The sequence below is a fragment of the Xyrauchen texanus genome, chromosome 6, assembly GCF_025860055.1.
Source record: "Xyrauchen texanus isolate HMW12.3.18 chromosome 6, RBS_HiC_50CHRs, whole genome shotgun sequence".
Classification (NCBI taxonomy): domain Eukaryota; kingdom Metazoa; phylum Chordata; class Actinopteri; order Cypriniformes; family Catostomidae; genus Xyrauchen; species Xyrauchen texanus.
In genome coordinates this window covers 44,880,867-44,901,834 of record NC_068281.1, presented here as the reverse complement: position 1 = coordinate 44,901,834, position 20,968 = coordinate 44,880,867, and the positions used below count along the sequence as shown (strand labels likewise).

Sequence of the window (20,968 nt, the reverse complement as noted above, 5' to 3'; positions counted from 1 at the left end):
GGCTCCGCCTCTCAAATCTCTCGAGCCTCCCAGGGCTCCGCCTCTCAAGTCACTCGAGCCTTCCAGGGCTCCGCCTCTGAAGCCTCTCGAGCCTTTCAGAACTCGCCTCTCGAGCCTTCCAGGGCTCCGCCCCTCAAGTCTCTTGAGCCTTCCAGGGCTCCGCCTCCCGAGCCTTCCAGGGCTCCGCCTCCCAAGCCTCCCAGGGCTCCTCCTCTCGAGCCTTCCAGGGCTCCGCCTCTCGAGCTTCCCGAGCCTCCCAGGGCTCTGCCTCTCGAGCTTCTCGAGCCTTTCAGAACTCTGCCTCTCGAGCCTTCCAGGGCTCCACCTCTCAAGCCTCTCGAGCCTTCCAGGGCTCCGCCTCTCGGGCCTTCCAGGGCTCCGCCTCTCAAGCCTCTCGAGCCTTCCAGGGCTCCGCCTCCAGAGCCTCTCGAGCCTTCCACGGCCCTTCTCCCCGAGCCTCCCTACGGCTCGCCTCCCGAGCCTCCTACGGCTCCACCTCCAGAGCCTCCTACGGCTCCACCTCCCGAGCCTCCCACGGCTCTGCTCCCAGAGACTCTAGAGCTTTCTAGGGCTCCGCCTCCTGAGCGCCCTACGGCTCTTCTCCCCGAGCCTCCTACGGCTCCGCCTCCCGAGCCTCCTACGGCTCTTCTCCCAGAAACTCCCGAGCCTCCTACGGCTCCGCCTCCCGAGCCTTTCACGGCTCCGCCTCCCGAGCCTCCTACGGCTCTTCACCCAGAGATTCCAGAGCCTCCTACGGCTCCGCCTCCCGAGCCTCCTACGGCTCTGCTCCCAGAGACTCCAGAGCCTTCTAGGGCTCCGCCTCTGAAACCTCCTACGGCGCCACCTCCCTCGGCTCCTCCTCCAGATCCTTCCACGGCTCCACCTCCAGAACCTCCCTCAGCTCCGCCTCCAGAACCTCCCTCTGCTCTGCCTCCTGAGCCTCCCACGGCTCTGCCCCCTGATCTCCAGAGCTTTCCATGGTTCCGCCTCCCTCGGCTCCTCCTCCTGAGTCTCCCTCGGTTCAGCCTCCTGAGCCTCCCGCGGCTCCGGCAATCACGACTCCGCCTACGAAGCCTCCCTCGGCACCGCCGTCAGAGCCTTCTTCGCCCTCGCCTCCTTCGGCTCCGCCTCCCGAGCCTCCTTCGGCTCTGCCTCCCGAGCCTCCTTCGGCTCTGCCTCCCGAGCCTCCCTCGGCTCCGCCTCCAGTTGCTCCCTCGGCTCCGCCTTCTGAGCCCTCTATGCCTTGGTTCCGCCGACGCCTTCCACGACGCCGCCTACCAAGCCTTCTACGGCTCCGCCCACAGTGTACCCCAGGGCTCTGCCTGCCTCTGCTTGGCCCCCAGGGTCTCCTGCGGCCCTACCTGCGCCTACTTCGGCGCCGCTACCCAAGTCTTCGACTGCTCCGCCTCAGAAGTCTTCCTTGGCTCCGCCTCACACGGCTCCGCCAGCTCCCCCAGTGGCCACTCCTCCTCCCAGGCCCCCTGGGCCGGCCCTTGCCTTGTGGCCAGCCCCCGGGCCACCCAAACCTGTCCCCAGATTGTGGCGGCCTCCCAGACCACCGAAACCTGTCCCTGTCCTGTGGCCACCTCCCAGACCTCCTGAACCGGTCCTTGCCTTGTGGCCACCTCCCTGGCCTCCTAAACCTGTTCCTACCCGGTGCAGGCTCCCCAGGCCACCTGACCCTGGCCCCCCAGGCCACCTGACCCTGGCCCTGTCTCACACACCCATAGACAGCCTGTCTGCCCTCTTGGCCTCCCTGGTCTGCCTGTCCGGCCCTTGTGCCCCCGTGGACTGCCTGGTTGCCCCTTTTGCCCCATGGACTGCCTAATTGTCCCTTGTGCCTCCTTGGACTGTCTCTGTGTCCCTTGTGCCCCTTTTCGTCTGTCTGTTTTCCCCCCGGGTCTACCCCCTCACTCCTTGGTCATTTTTGTTGTTTTTGTGGGTCTTTTCCCCTCTAGGACCGTCTGGAATTCGGTCCTTTTGAGGGGGGCCTATGTTACTATCCTGTGTTGTCTGCCCCGTGTTTTCTGTTTCACTCGTCACTGATCATGCTCCATGTCACGTTTTCCTTGTTGTCCGCCCCGTGTTTCACTGTCCTTGTCTAAAAACTACAATTCCCACAATTTCCGGCCTCCCTCACTGCCTGCACTCATCATTGTTCTCACCTGTGTCTCGTTCAGTCTTCATGGTGTCTGTGTATTTAAACCCTGGTTCTTTGTTTTGTGACTGTCGATCGTTGTATGTGAATGTTATGGTTATTTCTCCTGCCCGTGGATGTTTTTCGTGAATGTTATTGTTATTTCTCCTGCCCGTGGATGTTTTTCATGTTCATGTTGTTTTCCCCTCGTGGATATTTCTTTTGTTGCTGTTTGCATGCGTAACACTGACATTCAGAATTTGCTGCTTGTGAGCCATCTTTAAAAACACCAGACCCCATCGTCTATGATGTTAACCTAGATGAATGGGGAAAACAACATCTTTTTGAGCAAATTGATGATACACATGGTCTAACCCAAAAAATATTTCTGTCTCAAAATATGCCCATTAAACAGAAGCCTTATCACGTCTCTCCAATTAAACTGACCATCAGGGAAAAAAACATTGATGAGATGCTGGCTAATAAATTAACTGAACCATCCTTTTAAGCCTGGGTCACTCCTGTGGTTACAATACCTAAGAAAACAAGTGCACTCAGATCAGAAACTAATGCAGTCACTCAAACAGGTGCTTACCCATTACATACTATTCAGGGGATAATGGAATCTCTGGCTGGAGCAGTTTTTTAGCTTTTTTTTACTTGGACTTGAACAGTGGTTACTGGCAAGGTCTCATGGATGATGAAAGCCTAGACAAGACAGCTTTTGTGTGTCCACTTAGGTTGTTCCAGTTTAACGTTATGCCCTTTGGTCTTAAAAATTAACCAGCAATAAAAGGTTGATGCAATGAATCATGGGAGAGCTTCATGGCAACAGTTTTGTATATTTGGATGACACCATTATTCTCCAAATGCTGAACAACACTTTCATGATGTTTAAGCTGTTCTGCACAAGCTTCGAGCAGCTAGTCTCACTGTTAAACCTCTGGAGTCTACGGAGGCGCTGGCACTATCACTTGTTTTTCTTTCTTATAACAACAGCAACGACTTAAAATACGCCATCATTTATGGTCATACAGATAAGAGGAAAACATTATTCAAAATTGTAAAGGGTCTACTTTTATTTATGTCCACTCACAATAAAAACAAAACATTGTACTTTTGTAAAATTCAGAAAACAGACAGGATGCATTTTCTGCTGCCTCCTTCTCTGTGAACTTTTGTCTGGAGCACATCACAAAGCTGAAGCTCAGCGTATAATTGTCGCACTGACATGATAAATATGTCTATAGAAATCTTGAAAGGTCTACTTTTAAATGAAAATTCAAATAAAAAACAAATTATCTCAGATTATGTAATGCGTATTAAACTAACGAGAAGTACAGGTTTTCTTGTCTCTTCTCATTAGTGCTGTTCTGGGCACACCCATTTACAGAGCACGCTATTCATATGGTTAACGACCTAGGATGAGCCTTAAAATATGGTAAATGCCCCATCAATGCTAAAAAAATGATATCAAGCTTCATCAGATTCATTGATTTTCCATCACTTTTGGAAGATGGCACACTAACGTGAAGATCTCCAAATGATCCTGTACGGTGAGGAATTGTCACATCTGCTTCTGCCATTCTGAATTCTAAACTCTCCACACACCTGATGTCATCACTCATTAAGATCTTTAGAAATTGTCCTAGACTCCCACTTTACCTTTGCAAAATCTTGTCTCATCACTGGCGAGCCACGATGACCAGCTAACTCTTGAAAAGTTCATCCAATTGTCTGTTCGTATTGACAATTTGATATGCTCTCGTTCACCACTGGCGTCAGCTCATTTCACTCCTTCGTCTGAGACTCTCCTTGCTTCTGCTCCTGAACCCATGCTCATCGGCCAAATGCACCTCACGCCTATGCCACCTGGGTCTATGAATTTACTGTGGCGAATCTGGTCATCTGCTAGCCATCTCCCCTCATCGTTCAGCAGCACCTACCTCTAAACTTCCTCCGGTGAGTCCCATTGTTAACTCTCATCTCTCCTCAGTGGTGACAATAAGCTTTAATGGACAGTCTGGTATGGTTACTACTCTAATTGACTCTGGTTCAGCTGGGAATTTCATTGATGCATCTCTTGTTCACACTCTAGCTATTGATACCATACATTGTATTCCTCCATTGTGTATCACAGCGCTAGACGGACACCCATTAGAGTCCGGCGCCATTCAGAAAATAGCAAAAAATTTGTTGTTACATGTAGGAGCTCTACACCATGAAATTCTTCAGCTATTTGTCACCAACTCTTCTTAAGAGTCTCTCATCCTTGGTTTTCCCTGGCTGGTCACTCATAACTCCATAATATCTTGGAGGGAGGGAGATATAATTCAATGGAGTCCTTCTTATTATGCGGCATGCCTGAAAACTCCTCTCCCTGTATGCCGTCTCTCTACAAACCTGCACAGGGAGCGTGAGAACCTCCCTGCCAATGTTCCTGACGAGAATCAAGATCTGAGTTATGTGTTCAGCAAAACGAAAGCCACAGAATTACCTCCACATTGCCTTAAACATTGCGCCATTGATCTTCTACTAGGTACATATCCTCCCAGCCATGTATATCCTTTGTCTCTTCCAGAAACCAAGGCCTCTCCTGCCACTGCAGGCTTTTTCTTCATTGAAATGAGGGATGGCAGTCTACGCCCGTGCATCGATTACGACATCGAATGACATCACAATAAAATTCACTTGTGTTGTGTTCATGAATGAGATATTCAAGACATCATCAACAAATTTGCTGTGGACTACATTGACGATATTATAATTTATTCCCCTTCTCTAGAAGCACACAGAGATCATGTAAGCATAGTACTACAATGTCTTGCAAAGAATCAGTTGTTTGTGAAAGCCGAAAAATGTGTGTTCCACGTCCCCACTATTTCCTTATTAGGATATATACTGAGTGAGGAGGGCACTCGTATGGACTCTGCAAAGGCCCAAGCACTGGTGGAATGGCCTACTCCCACATCTGTGAAGGAATTACAACGTTTCCTAGGATATGCAAACTTCTTCAAACGGTTAATCTGCAATTTCAGTCTGGTAGTTGAACTTCTTTACTCCGGGGAAAACCACGTTCTCTGAAATGGACTTCTGCGGCTGATAATGCATTTGCATAATCACACCTATTTTCCATCTGCCCTTTGGTCCCGTGTCATTCAGTGTGTTCACACTTCTCTAAACTCAGGATACCCAAGAGAGATTTGCACCACTCAGTTTGTTCGGAATCGTTTCTGGTGGCCACGAGGTATTTACTCTCGTCCGCAACTGCGACACATATGCTCAGATGAAGTCAATTACCTGTGGGTCGACTTCAAACACTACCCATTCCTCATCGACCATGGTCACATCTTCCAGTCGACTTCCTAACTGACCTCCTGCCATCACAAGGTAATACTACCATTTTGGTTCTCATCTGCCACTTTTCTAAAGCCTATCGTCTCATTCCTCTCAGTAAGCTCCCGTCTGCCCTGGAAACCACTGAAGCCTTGTTCAATCATGTGTTTCGTCTCTTTGGCATGCATGAGGACATTGTATCCGACTCACATCTGGTTATCACCCTCAATCCAACGGTCAAGTTGAATGTCTCAATCAGGAAATCAGACGCTAATTACGTACTTACTGACATCAAAACCAATCTGATTGGAGCCAGTACCTGCCGTTGGCTGAATATGCACAAAACTCACTTCACAAACCATTCACTGGCATAACCCCTTCGAATGTGTGCTGGGGTTTCAACCTCTGTTCTTTCCATGGTCTGGAGAACCCACTGACCTCCCTGCTGTCGATCAACAAAAGATTCAGGCTGACCGGTGTCATTGTCCCTTACCATCACTGACTCACACTACCATTGCAAAGTTTTTTCTCATCACCGAACATTACGGAGCATTATTTACCTGCCTGATCTGTTCGTCCTGTGTATTACCTTTCTGCCCATTTCCTGTTTATTCACTGTGTCACACGTTTTGGATTTGTTTGCCTCGTTGGACTGATTACTATGTACTGGACCTTCTGCCTGTTTATGACCCCGATCTGCCTGCTGCATAATATATATTGCTCATGGATCATAATGAACCTCCCTCATTACAGGAATTATTCACATTTTCCTCAGAAGAAGAGCGTGACTCTGATGATGAAGGGTTGCATTTTGAAGAGCGACTTGAGCCAGCAGAGGATATCATTTCTGACGAGTAAGTCATTTATTCTTACTTACATTAGTCAACATGCCTTTTTAGATAGAAATGTACATATTTTACTAGTTTATCTGACATACCCCCAGACTGAAATCAACTAGTTTTAATATTTTGAGTAAAATCAAATTGTACAAAATGAGTGTGTAAATTTTTGTTTTGGCTAGCTTATCACCAGTGTTTACTGTAAAATACTGCCTCATCAACAAAGCTTGTATTCACAAATAACTGCTCAGGTGTAAATGTTTGGAGAGTGCTATAAATATGTCTAATCGATGGTGTCACATTTTCGTGTGTTTTTGTTAATGTCTTTTATTTTGAAAACTAAGTTCCTTGCACTATCATGTGACCCTTTTGTTCCACTATGTTTATTAGTCCTGCTTCTACATTGGTCTATGTTTATGAGTTCTGTTATACTAGTTATCATTGGTTCTTGTTTCATTGCTTTGTTTTCAGGTTCATTAGTTTAGTATTGTCATTGGTTGTTTCTGTCTTGTAGTTACCCATGTTCATGTATATAAGCCCTCATGTTTGCCATCGCGTTTGCCATGACTTGTTGTATCAAGTCATTTATGTTTGTTTTGGATTCACATTTTTGGACATCACTCATGTAATTAAACTGCACTTGGGTTCTCACACTTCATCGTCTTGGTCTGATCCTATGTCTTCAGCTTGCCTACACGTTACAGAATACCTGATCACGCAAAATAAACTCAGCAGTACAGCTTCTATGTCTATGCCAAGCAAAACTTTCCATTGAAGAATATGTGGAGGACTTCTGCACTCTGGCCTACAAGGTTGACTTTAATGAGATCGCCCTCAAATGCATTTTCCATGTAGGCTTAAATGAGCCAGTCTTCTCCTTGATGCCTGGTGGTTGGATTACCTTCAGTCTGGCTCAATACATGGACTTTGCCCTGCAGATGAGTGGTTCATCTTTCACTGAATGAGAGGCTAATGCACTCCTACATTGCCACCAAGCCAGAATCCCCGTCATGGCCACCAAGCCCGCAATGTTCCTTGGGCCAGTGCCCACTCCTGCCACAGCCAACGAGACAATACCCATGCCTGCCACGACCAACGAGCCAGCGCTCACGCCTGCCATGACGACCACAGAGGTTGTTCTCCAGTCTCTGCAAGTGCTCACAGCCACTGAGGTCACAACCACTGAGGTCATTCCCCAGTTCCCCTGTCTCTGCCAATGCTCACGACCACGGAGGTCGTTCCCCTGTCTCTGCCAATGCTCACGACCACAGAGGTCGTTCCCCTGTCTCTGCCAATGCTCACGAACACAGAGGTCGTTCCCCTGTCTCTGCTAATGCTCACAACCACAGAAGTCATTCCCCTGTCCAAATCCACATCTTAACGATTAGTGAAACATTGACATTAGATAAGTGGTTGCAGATAACATCTTCCGAAAACGCTTTCTGCATTCATACATAGAGAAAAAAAAGCCTTAAATGACTATAGCCTACATTATATATATAAGAAACTTTTCTTAAACGAAGGCAGTGTAATTCGTTTAAATATTATTATTAATAGGATCATTATACATGATTTCATTTAAATATATTGGACAAAATCTCACTCTATGCAGGATGAATATTTTTAATTTTTAAATGCACAACATATGATATTTTGACTCTATTACATCTACTACATATAAAAGTTAAGGGAATAGGCTATTAATCAAGCAACAATACCGAAAAAGATTCAGTCCTCTTTTCTTAATAACTTACTATGCCCTTTAAAACTGAACACAAAATTAGGATGAGAAATTGCTCATTTTCATTTATAGACGCAAAGTATGATAGCATTAAATCAGAAACATATTAATGTATCAAATCTACAGTATAATCATTCTGTAGAGACAACTAAAAAACAATTATGAATTTCACTTTTACCTGTAATAATGAAAACACGCTCCAGTCTATGTTTTCATTATTGCCATAAATGACTTTTAAAAACATTTTAAAGTTGAAAAGATTGTGTTTTTCTGGGTTGTTTGTGTCATTCGGATCCAATTTTTCCATGAATTTGCATGTATGCGAGTTTCCGCGCCACCATGCATATATTTTAGCACTTGTAGAGGCATGTTTGACTTGTTTAAAGTAAATAAAGGTAACTAGAACTGAAAAAGTTTTATGGCATTATTTGAAGATGTTCAATGGCATATGTGCTAACAGATACATTTTTGACTGATTACAGATGATAAGGAAGGTCTGGCAAACTCGATTATCTAACAGCCATTGTAAACCAGTACAAAGTAAACATGACAATACAATCACATAATTTCAGAGGTGTACATTACTAAGCATTTTGAATTGTATATATGTTGGCATATAACCTAAATTTCACCCAGTCCATGTGGGCAAAAAGGCAGTTGCTCGGGCGTGTGTGCGTGCCTTGCAACAAGTATAGCCTACTACAGAGAAATTTCATGTTGGTGCAGGATTTGACAAACTTTCTTTTTACTGCTGAGCGGAGCACACGCACATGGAGTGAATTATTGAGCGGAGTGTCACACCACTCCGCTTCGCTCACATACTCTTGATGGAGGTCAGCTCTGAGTATTTTTTTTTATGTGATAAGAATGTTTTCTCTTTATTAAAAAGAAACAACATTGCTTCACCTTATATAGAATGTATCTAAATTCAGTGAAAATCAATGATAAATACTTATCTTCAACTTCTACCTCTAACTCGAAAGGGGCCTCAGTAAACCACAGTGGATGCATGGAACAACTTCAAACAACCCTTCAAATTTCTTTTGATTGGTGTTTATTTTGAATTTTCAGTAATTAGTTTGCTCATCAGATTGACAAGTTGTTAGTTGATCTGTACCCTAGCATCTATAGGCATTTCATTTGCAAGGTTGGCTGCCATGAATAAGAAGGTTTGGATTTCTCCCCATGTAAAACACCATTGCCTCCCAGGTTGTGAAGAGCTCATTTACTATGTGGACAGCGGCTTCTGCTGCACCATTCTTGTGAGGAGAACCTGCAGGGTGGATTTTCCAAGACCACTCTGTGCCATGCTTGGCAGCCTTTTCCTCCAGTTCAAGTTTTCCCAACCTATCCAGATATTTGTTCACTTTCAGCTAGGGCTGGCCGATAAAACTATAGCGATATTTATCACGATAAAGAAAATCCACGATATCGATGATAAGCTTTTGAGGAATTTAAAAACACAAGCAGTTTGCCTTTCTCAGGCTGCGTTTCCACTGTGGCGGACGAAATCCGCTCAAAGGCGCTCACAGCGCTAGGAGAGAGCTTGCTCCGCACCGCTGCCAATCCTATAATCCACCTTGCGAGTATGACACTCGGCTTTCATAGGAATAATTTGAAAACGCTCTCAGCTTCGCTCACAATCCGCCAGCAGTAACGTAGTGTCAGACTGGATGAACTTGTTAATGCCTTGCTAATGATTAGGCTACATCGGACACCGTATTGATTCCATCCGCACCGCAAGACTTCACGACTCTAGTCTCTAGTGAAGAGCTTGACAGAACAACAGTGATGTGGACAACAGCTCTGATCTTTCTGCGCTGTAATCTTGAATATTGTTCTGTAGCACCAAACATGCATAATTTCTGCCCTGTCCCGCTCCGCACGCGTTGCCTCTTTTCCTTGCATGTGTGTAGACATGAAGCGCCGCATGAGTTAACGTGGTTTCAAAGCACCTTTTAGACCATAACGTTTTCCCCTTCTACATGTATCTTTATTAATGTTACGAGCATTTAATGATAAACAAATCAATTTCTGTTCTAATTTTGTGAAAATTAATTATATGTCTGGAATGGATAAGGAAAGACTAATATTACTATTTGGTAGACTAGTCTCTCACGTTAATGAAAATATACAAATGTTTTTTACATTCTCAGGGGACACCTCTGAACCCACATTCAGCATCCTTCCACAGTCACAAGTGCTTCTATGCCCCCATACTTGGGAATCTGAATCTAAAGAAATATAAAAAATATTAAATTTTAATGTAAAAGTATTGCAACAAATACTGGACTGATGTCACTATGCTTCAGAACAAACAGATGATCTTTAAAAAGATGATCTTTTAACATTCATTTTCAGTTGATAAACGATCAAATATTTTTATATTTTGGTAAAAGATCCTACAAACCCCACTGCTTTCGCCGTCTCTGGACCCCCTGTGCAGTTTTGTAGATACTATTTTGACTGTTTAGAATTTATTTTTTCTTCTATTCTTCGTCAACTTTGAAAAAAAGAAAAAAAGAAAGTGCAATGTGTAAATGTATATCGTGACAAATATCAATATCGAACAATATGAAAAAGATTATCGTTATAACAATTTTGGCCATATCGCCCAGCCCTACTGGCGGCCAAAGGTTTGGAATAATGTAAAAGAAATTGGTACTTTTATTCACCAAAGTGGCATTCAACTGATCACAATGTAGTCAGGACATTAATAACACGAAAAATTGCTATTACAATTTGAAAACAAATTTCAGAACTTCTTAAACTACTTCAAAGTGTTCTCATCAAAAACGTGCAGCTATGACAGCTTTGCTGATCCTTGGCATTCTAGCAGCCAGTTTGTTCAGATATTCAGGTGACATTTCACCCTATGCTTCCTGTAGCACTTGCCATAGATGGGGCGGCTGTGGCTCAGGTGGTAGAGCGGGTCGGCCACTAATCGCAGGGTTGGCGGTTCAAATCCCGGCCCACACGACTCCACATGCCGAAGTGTCCTTGGGCAAGACACTGAACCCCAAGTTGCTCCCAATGGTAGGTTAGCGCCTTGCATGGCAGCTCTGCCGCCATTGGTGTATGAATGTGTGTGTGAATGGGTGATTGGGACACAGTGTAAAGTGCTTTGGTAACCTCTGAGGTTAGAAAAAAGCGCTATATAAGTAAAAGACTATAGATGTGGCAGTCTTGTTGGGCACTTCTCACTCACCTTACAGTCTAGCAGATCCCACACAATGGGGTTAAGATCCATAACACTCTTTTCCAATTATCTGTTGTCCGATGTCTGTTTCTTTGCCCAATCTAAAATTTTCTTTTTATTTTTCGGTTTCAAAAGTGGCTTCTTCTTTGCAATTCTTCCCATAAGTCCTGCACCCCTGAGTCTTCTCTTTACTGTTGAACATGAAACTGGTGTTGAGTGGGTACAATTCAATGAAGCTGTCAGCGGAGGACATGTGAGCAGGCCCGGATTAAGAATTCAGAGGCCCCTGGGCACAATGTCTTGTAGGGCCCCCCCACCCCACCCACACAGTCAAGCTTTTGAATTTTTGGATACTATTTGCTGGTAACACCTATAGCGAGCAACTAGCTGGCATATGCAAGCACATAGTGCCTCACCTTTACCAATCCAGTTATATGAATCAAATTCTTCCATAATTAACACACAAACACGTACACACACCCATTAATGTAGCTTTCCTGTCTGTCTCTCTCTTCCTCTCCTGTCCTCTACTCCTCGGCTCTACAGGGGCTGCCGCTCTTTGTCTCTCTCTCCCCCTCTCCTCTTCCTGTGATGAAAAGGATGCAAACAGTAGGTCATCTTAACTCAACTTTTTTACTCTTCTTTATTCTCTCTCTTCTTTATGCTAAAAAAATTCTGCACTTATGTATTTAGCACTTTATTATTCATGGCCCCTAATGGCACTTTGTTTGATGACTGAATGATAGTGAAATGGTAGTAGACACATTACAAGATGCTGTAAGTATTATGGTATAATATTGGTTGCTTACAATACAAATTACAATTGCTGGTGTATGACCTGTCCAACTATTGACAAATGTACTACATGTAAGTCGCTTTGGATAAAAACATCTGTCAAATGCCCTAAATGTAAATGTAAATCAAATGTAAAATAAAGCAGCTTGTTTTTGTTTTTTTTGATAATACTATATTTCATGTAAGTTGTTCTCTCTCTCTCTCTCTCTCTCTCTCTCACACACACACACACACACACACACACACACACACACACACACACAAAATACCTCCTCTCCTCAGGGTCTGTCTGTCTGTCTCATGCTCTCCTCCTCTCCTCAGGGGCTGTCTGTCTCATCCTCTCCTCCTCTCCTCAGGGGCTGTCTGTCTCATCCTCTCCTCCTCTCCTCAGGGTCTGTCTGTCTGTCTGTCTCATGCTCTCCTCCTCTCCTCAGGGACTGTCTGTCTGTCTGTCTTTCTCCTCCTCTCCTCAGGGGCTGTCTGTCTCATCCTCTCCTCCTCTCCTCAGGGTCTGTCTGTCTGTCTTTCTCCTCCTCTCCTCAGGGTCTGTCTGTCTGTCTGTCTGTCTTTCTCCTCCTCTCCTCACTTTTTTGTCTGTCTGTCTGTCTCTCCTCTCCTCTCTCCGGCTGCCCTTAAAAAGACTTCTTCCTGGCTTTCCTGTTAGCAAACTCAGTTACAATGTCATCAAAATCCAAGTCCATGACCAGCTGAGATTCAGAATTCAACGAATGTGCAGCAATTTCTACAAATAGAGACATTTTTGTGAATAAAATGTTGTATTTTGTATTAGTGATCATAATTTGCGCATGCAACAAAGAGGATGTAGCAGGTGACGCGTGCATTTATTGACGTCTTTTCTGAGTCGATCTCATTTGAGTGTCTTCGGCAATGCTTATAATGTGTAATTAAACACGTTGAGTTTATATTCTGGGCTCATCAGATTTTTTTTACATAGTATTATTAGTATGATTTTTACTGTCTGTTAATAACACTGTCCGTCTCTTTATGTTAAGGTTTGTATTAATTTCGATATGCCAGAGGGCAGAATAAGACAGGGAATTAAAGAATGCATTGTAGTTATGTTGACCTACTGTTTCATAACACTGGATATTCTGCTAATTCATACTTTTCTAAAACGTTGCATAATGGCAATTAACTTATTTAACAATTACACTAGTGCTAGTTTTGTTGCCAGTGTTGCTCAAATGCACGCGTACGTGTCACCACCAGCAGTAAGTACCTGCATGTGTTGGGAAAAGGGAGAAGAGCGAGTTCGGCAAAAGGCGGATTCGAACTCTGGCCGAACGCGTCAAAAGCTACCATCATGCACCTCACGCCTTACGCTACAGTAGTTATTTTGTGTCGAGCGTCTTTTTGCTAAAAAGACAGGCACCGGGCCGGCACGTAGTGCAAATATACGCTTCGTTTTCGGAAATGAAAAAAAAAATTAAAAGAAATAAATAAATCTTCCCCTTGCTTGGGCCCCAAGTGCGCATGGGCCCCTGGGCCCATGCCCATAATGCCCATTGGGTAATCCGGGCCTGCATGTGAGGCATCTATTTATCAATCTAAATACTCTGATGTTCTTATCCTCTTGTTCAGTTGTATATCTGGTCTTTCACATCTCTTTCTGTCCTTGTTAGAGCCAGTTGTCATTTGTCTTTGAAGACTGTAGTGTACACCTTTGTATGAAATCTTCAGTTTTTTGGCAATTTCAAGCATTGTATAGCCTTCATTCCTCAAAACAATGTTTGACGGACGAGTTTATATATATTTTTCTTGTGCCATTTTTGACCAAATATGGACCTTAAGACATGCCAGTTTATTGCATACTGTGGCAACTTAAAAACAAACACAAAGACAATGTTAAGCTTCATTTAATGAGCCAAGTAGCTTACAACTGTGTTTGATATATGGCAAGTGATTTTCTAGTATTAAATGAGCAATTTATCATGATTACTCAAGGATAAGGTGTTGGGAGTGATGGCTGCTTCAAATAGTGATGATGTGTTTTCTTTTTTTACATCAGTAGTGTCCTGACCAGGGCCGGCCCGTGGCATAGGCAGACTAGGCAAATGCTAGGGGTGCCATCCACTCATAGGGGGCACCCAAATGTGTAAGTGATTTTTATTTTATTTTTTTGCTTATTCTTTTTTAATACTATTAATTTGAAATATTACAAAAAAGCGAAAAGCCCCCACAACAACATAACTACACAGCTTATATGTTCTGTTGCCCTCAGCGTCACCCCGGCCTGGAGCATCAATACCCCCCTGCCCCCCCACTCTCATAGTTAGACCACATGATCGTGGGGGATGTACGAGTTCAGTTATCTGAAGTGACACTATCACTGAACAAGATGAATTAGCATCAGTAGCCTTAGCACAGCCCAGTGATGCAGCATCAACTGCACCTGTCCCTTCTATCTTAGCACAGCCCCAGCACAACATCATGCATCTACAAAAAGGCTGCACCAATAGACCCTGCTGACTGGCTATCTGTTTTAAATGATAAGGTAAGAACAGAATTTGTACTGAGTCCGGGTATTGTTGTTCGGTGTCCTTTATTTGATCAGCCAGCTGTTGCAGCGCTATGTTCCCAGATGCGTTTGGAGTGATGTAAACACACACCAGAATAAACTAGGAAAACTCCCACGGTGAGTAGAAAGGCTTACAGTTAATAAAGAGCACTTCCGAATTAGGACAGCACATCCTCTTTAAAGTTGTTACATCTGTACACCAACTTTCATCGATGTAAAAGCATGTTCCACCGCCTCTGGTTTTCCCCGTTAACTCCGCAAGCGATCCGCTCTGAACAGCTGGAAGCCCGGCAGATGTAGTGCGCTGTCCGGAATGGCTTCACTCAGCCAGGTTTCTGTGAAGCACAGTGGAGCAGAGTTTGAAAAGTCCTTATTTGTAAGTTTGAGGAGATGTAGTTTGTCCGTTTTGATGGGAAGATAGCAGAGATTCGCTAGATGAATGCTCGGCAGTGCTGTTCGAACGCCGGCTTGCGTCCCTCGCCTGCATCTCGTATCACGTTTAGACAACACAGCTGCATCTCCGACTAAAATGTCCAGCAAAATGTCCATATATTCAAAAACCGGGAAAAGATTATCTGGTATGTGCTGCGGAATGTTCAGCAGTTCGTCCCTGGTAAAACTCACGCACACACTCACTTTTGTCAGACCCTCTCATTTCTCTCTGACATTTTCTCCACTGCGCACACGTGTATGTGTGTGGCGCACGTTGACTAGTCTGACAGGCAGTCGAGGAGGAATGGAGATACGCATGCGCAGGTGAGATTTTTTTTTCTCAAAACCGTAGATAAGCATAGTATTATAACCGTCCATTTTCATACCGTGGTATACCGTGAAACCGGTGTCCTGCTGCAACCCTAGTCACTAGTCATAGAATGAACAATTCCAGTTAAACTTCTTGTATCTCTGCGATGGTTAGGATCCGTCTGTGACGCAACTGCGGGTGTGTCACTAGTCACAGAACAATAATTCACTAAACCATGGTCAGATCTCACGAGAGGTGAGGATATTTGTTGTTGAAGACTGTTAAAAGGGGCAGTTCTGTGGATGACTAACAGTCAGTAGGAGTTTCACTGCCACATTCACTCTTCGTGATAGGAATGAACTTTGATGAAATCAGAGAATTGTTCATACCAAAAACTAAAACAAGAGAGATTTTTGTTGTTTTAATTATTTATGTATATATATATACCTGTACTGTATGTACAAAGTACGTATATGAATATGAAATAGTGCATAATGACAGATGTAGAGGTGGTAGCAGCAACAGTTTGACTGGCAATATGTACATTTGTGCAAGGTAAAGTGCAATTGTGCAGTAAAGTTGACCTGCAACAGTCTGATGTTATAGAGGTGATGTTGTAGATGTATAATAATGATAATACAATAATATTATAATGCAGAGTGTAAAAAACTCTGTTGTCATATGAGGGGGTCATTCAAAAATTATGGGGCGACCGGGAATGGGATTATAAATATATGAAAAATAATATGAGGTGACTGAGAAACAATTAATTGAGGAAGTACCTGAATTGGCTAGCACGCACAATCTACCGGGAATTAAAATGGAAGAATAAGACAAATCCACGAAATTAAGATCACAAGAAAAGGGGAAAGACGGTAAGATATTGTAAAAATGAAAACTAGATTTAAAATGGGTTAGCCCACATATGTTCAAACGTTTGACAGAATTTCTAATCAAATAATCATAACATAAGCAAGATCTTTTGCCAGATTTGTTCAAAATGCACACTTTTGTAACCATACCAGACTCTCCATTTTGTTTACTGGGCCGAGATATATTGCATAAAATTGGTGCACAAATGTTTTTTGACAATGTTTCTCTGCAACTCATGTTTCCTGCTGTGTATTCAGTCACTGTGCCTACAGCAGGTGTGGGGGAGAAAGTGAGCGACTTTCAGTGAGTGACAGCAACTGCTGGAGGCTGATGAAGCAATAATTAACCCCAGACTATGGGCTCAGCACAAAGACAAAGCTGGCATCATAGACGTGAAACCATTTAAAGCTAAATTAAGCTGTAACCACTACAGTATACTGTAAGCAATATCCACTTCAGAAGAAGGTATTAGGCCAATTATTAAGCAATTGATTGAACAAGGTATTCTAATACTAACACACTCTCCATACAGTACTCCAATAAATCCTGTGAGAAAGGTTAACGGAACTTGGAGATTGACACAATAATTATGTAATTGAACCACTTTATCCAATAGTCCCAGAAGTACAAACAATTATTAATTCAATACCATCAACACATGATTATTTTATTGTAATTGATTTATGTTCTGCCATTTTCATTGTACCTTTTTCGCCTGTGACTCAGCCACTGTTCGCATTCACCTAAAGGGGCCAACAATATACATAAACGAGATTGCCACAAGGGTACAGATATTCGCCGGCTGTCTTCTCAGCTGTTGTACACTGTACATTACAGGATGTGAAACAGCCACCTGACAAATGCCTGTTGCAGTATGCCAACAACATCATAGTTACTGCTGAAACATCAGTGGATTGCAGAAAAGCATTGATTGTTAATTAAAGCTTCTGTGGGTCAAACAAAAGGTTGAATACCTTGAACATGTGCAAACAAAGGGGACTGTACACATGTCTGCAGATCGAATCAAGACAATTTTGCAAACAGAACAATGATGATTTTTGGACTTGGCATTTAAACATCTGAAGAACCTTTCCATCTGTACGTGCATGAGGCTGGGGGGACTGCTGCTGAATTCCTTGCCCAGGAGCACAGGGGTCCTTACTGCCCGGTGACATATTTATCTAAAACTCTGGATTAGGTTGCAAAGGGCTTCCCTGGTTGTCTGCGAGCAGTGGCTGCAACAGTAATGATGGTACAGGATGCAGAACGAGTTGTGCTTTCACATCCTCTGACTGTGCACACAACTCACCAGTTACAGTAGGTGTCATTATGCACAATATTTCAACACAACACGACTGCACAAAGACGGTCTGGTTATGAAGCTATTTTAACATCTATTTTGGTTCAGGGAACTTTCGAGCATGACTCACGTGATTATATGGAGAGAATACAGGTTTCCACTGCATGCAGACCGAATGTTTCTGCATCCGCTTTGCAAGAGTACCACCACTGGTATGTAGATGGCTCATGCTATAAACCAAATGACAATGTGTACTGGTGTGGTTATGCAATTACAGAGCTAATTATTGAAGCATACTTGTTACCATAATAATCAGCACAAGCTGCTGAACTGCTGAACAAAAATTATAAAACTTTGGATGGAAAACCAGTATCACATCACAATGTGGTAGCTGATTTGTTTAAAAGAGCACAGCTGCCTTCCAAATTAGAAGTAATCAAAGTGGCAGGACATACCACTGGTGACTCAGAAGAAGCAAAGGGCAACATGCTTGCTGATGAAATGGCAAAGTGGGCAGCAAAAGAAGTAATTCATAGCCCACAAATAGGTGAATTGGATACCAAAGTGGGCATCGTACCAATGATCTAGACATAAAAATGTTGCAAGCAAACCCAACAGCACACGATTTAGAGCATTGGGCAGCCAATGAGGTATCAGATGATAGGGGACTACTAACAGACAATACAAAAACGATTGGCACTACCATTTACATTTATTCATTTAGCTGACGCTTTTATCCAAAGCAACTTACAATTGCTATATATGTCAGAGGTTGCACACCTCTGGAGCAACTAGGGGTGAAGTGTCTTGCTCAGGGACACATTGGTGTCTCACAATGGATTCAAACCCGGGTCTCTCACACCAAAGACATGTGTCTTACCCATTACGCCACACCACCCCACTACCAACATCAGCAATAGTGCTGTTGTTCAGACATAATCATGGCATATCACATATTTCAAAAGAAAAGGTGATACAGATGATCAATGGATTGGATTGTATTGCAAATGTGAGAAAAACAGTGTTCTTAATTCTAGACGTGGGCTTAGCGTGTGCACAAAATAACAATAACAAGACTATCTCCATTTTAAATACTAATGGGTAGGCCTTTCCCGACCCCTTGGGTCAAAGGCCACGCATGCTCTTTGTCCACAGGTGATTTGGAGGTAGTAGCTGATTATGTGGATTCCCTTGTCAAAACATTGAATAGAATAAATGGTGATGTTACTTTTTTCTCTCCTTATGCCCAAAGAAAAGCCTGTTCCAAACCAACAGGTCCTAGTAAAGTGTCTGAAACCAACGAAGCTCGTGAGCACAAGTATCTGGGTCCAACAACAGTTCTGGCGGTAACCAGGACAGGGGTACTGACAGATCTGCAACCACAGTGGATACACACAAACCGCGTGAAGCCTGCACCTGGGGAAAGCCTGACTATTTCAAAATCGAACGGTGAAAGTACTGGAGGAGCTGAACATGCAGCACCAGTGCCTAATCGGGAACTTGAGAATTAGACATGACAAGCATATGACAGTTGAAAAGCATTCAGAAAAGGTTGGACTGAACTATATATTGTCCAGCTGATTAGTGATATTTAGTCATATTGAATATTGGAGATTAGCAATATTAACAGAATCTGAAATATGTTTAGCCATTGATGTGTACATGTTACTCACGGCTATATTGGCTGTGAAGTGCAATAACAGACAGAAACTCTAAACCCATGCATGCAAAATATTTGGTATTTATATGTTATTTGGGGTATTTTGTGATATTTATAAAGGGTTTACTTTTTATTTTGTGTTCAGTGACACACTTTTTAAAGTTTGATACCTAATAAATGTGTAATTTAAACATAATTAGCGTGCACCCGTCCCCATCCCCGTCCCCTCCAACAACCATTTAACAGTGCACTGGTGGTGAATGGCCCTTAAAAAACATGGTGGTTAAAAAATGTACCTCTTTCTCTGCTTCTGAAGACATGGATTTTACCACTGGAGTCGTGTGGATTACTTTATGATACCTTTACATGATTTTTGGACCTTCTGAGTTCTGATCACCATCCACTTGCATTGTATGGACATACAGATCTGAGATACTCTTCTAAAAAAATAGTCTAATATCGTCTATAAAAATCGTCATTTGTGTTCAGCATAATAAAAAAGTCATACACATCTGGGATGGCATGAGTGACGGTTAATGATGAGAGAATATTTCTATTTTGGGGTGAACTATACCTTTAAGCGTTTTCCACGACGTTTTATGACGTCACGGAAACACGGCGGCGCTAGAGATTTGTAGGAAAAGAAGGAACGGAGAAATACATCAAATCAAAGTAAAGATTTCCGTCGGTGAGTTGCAACAACTAAATCGCGAATGTACATGTCATGTCTTCAGGTATTGTATTTGATGACGAAAAGTGGGAGCAGGGAAGAATGGATGACCGCGATAGTTCAGGAGAAGGGTCTGATGACGCTACTAAAAGAGTTAAAGGAATAACAACTGAATTCAGAGTCATTATTACATTTGAGGAGCACTTTAATCTCATTACAGTAGGAAAGACAATGGAGTAAGAGGTAATGGAGGTTCAATTTGCTAAATATTTGACCAATAAACGAATACTGATACATGCTGTAAACAAAGCTCAACAAGCTTCAAACTCTAAATCAAAAGAAAGTTAAAGGGGTTATAGTGTTATGTCGTCATGGCAACACATTTGTAAAATTGGTTATAACTTTACACATACAAGTCTCTAAATCGATTTTATCATACTAAAATGTTAATGCACATATTATTTTTAATTTGTGAGAACTTTTGAAACAGCAAGTATATTAACGTTCAAAAATGGGCTCCCATTCACTTCCATTGTAGTGCCTCACTGGAACCAAGATTTATTTATTTATTTTAAAGAAAAGGAGGAACAAGTCTAAATTATTTTTTGTGTTAATCAACATTTTGCCACAATTGCTGTGGACTGAGCTTAGCTTGTATTGAACCCGGAATATTCTGAAAGGTTGTTGATGCCAAAATGCTATGTAGAAAATAAATAAATAAATATTGAAAGATTAGAGACGTTATCTGTAATGATTGAATTTGAAGATGATATACCAAGCAGAATCATGTTTGGCTTCTTTTGCTACCAGGCTAGGGAATACATTCCACCAGATTTGATGTGCTTTAAGTGCTAACACCAAGGGCACAGTGCTAATCAATGCAAAGGAAAAGAAAGGTGTGCAAGATTTGGAGGCTGCCATGGATATAGTCAGTGTGGCAAAGATGTCCCCATTAAATGTTGTAACTATGGGGACCAGCATATTGCAGCATACGGAGGATGTGTAAAACAAAGCCAAGCTAAAGAAGCTAAAACCTCGTAAAGAACTTTGTTTAATGCACATTTTGGAGATTTTATTTGCATCTTCGTGTTTTCATAGTAGGGATACCACTTTCTCTTCCGATCCAATTCCGATATG

At 43.0% G+C, this 20,968-nt stretch overlaps 1 protein-coding gene across 3 annotated transcripts in view; it reads left to right on the top strand.

The window, feature by feature from the left end:
- The window catches only part of LOC127644884 (zinc finger protein 883-like), a 155,902-nt gene that overhangs the window by 122,019 nt on the left and 12,915 nt on the right, over nucleotides 1-20,968 (top strand). The window lies entirely within an intron of this gene.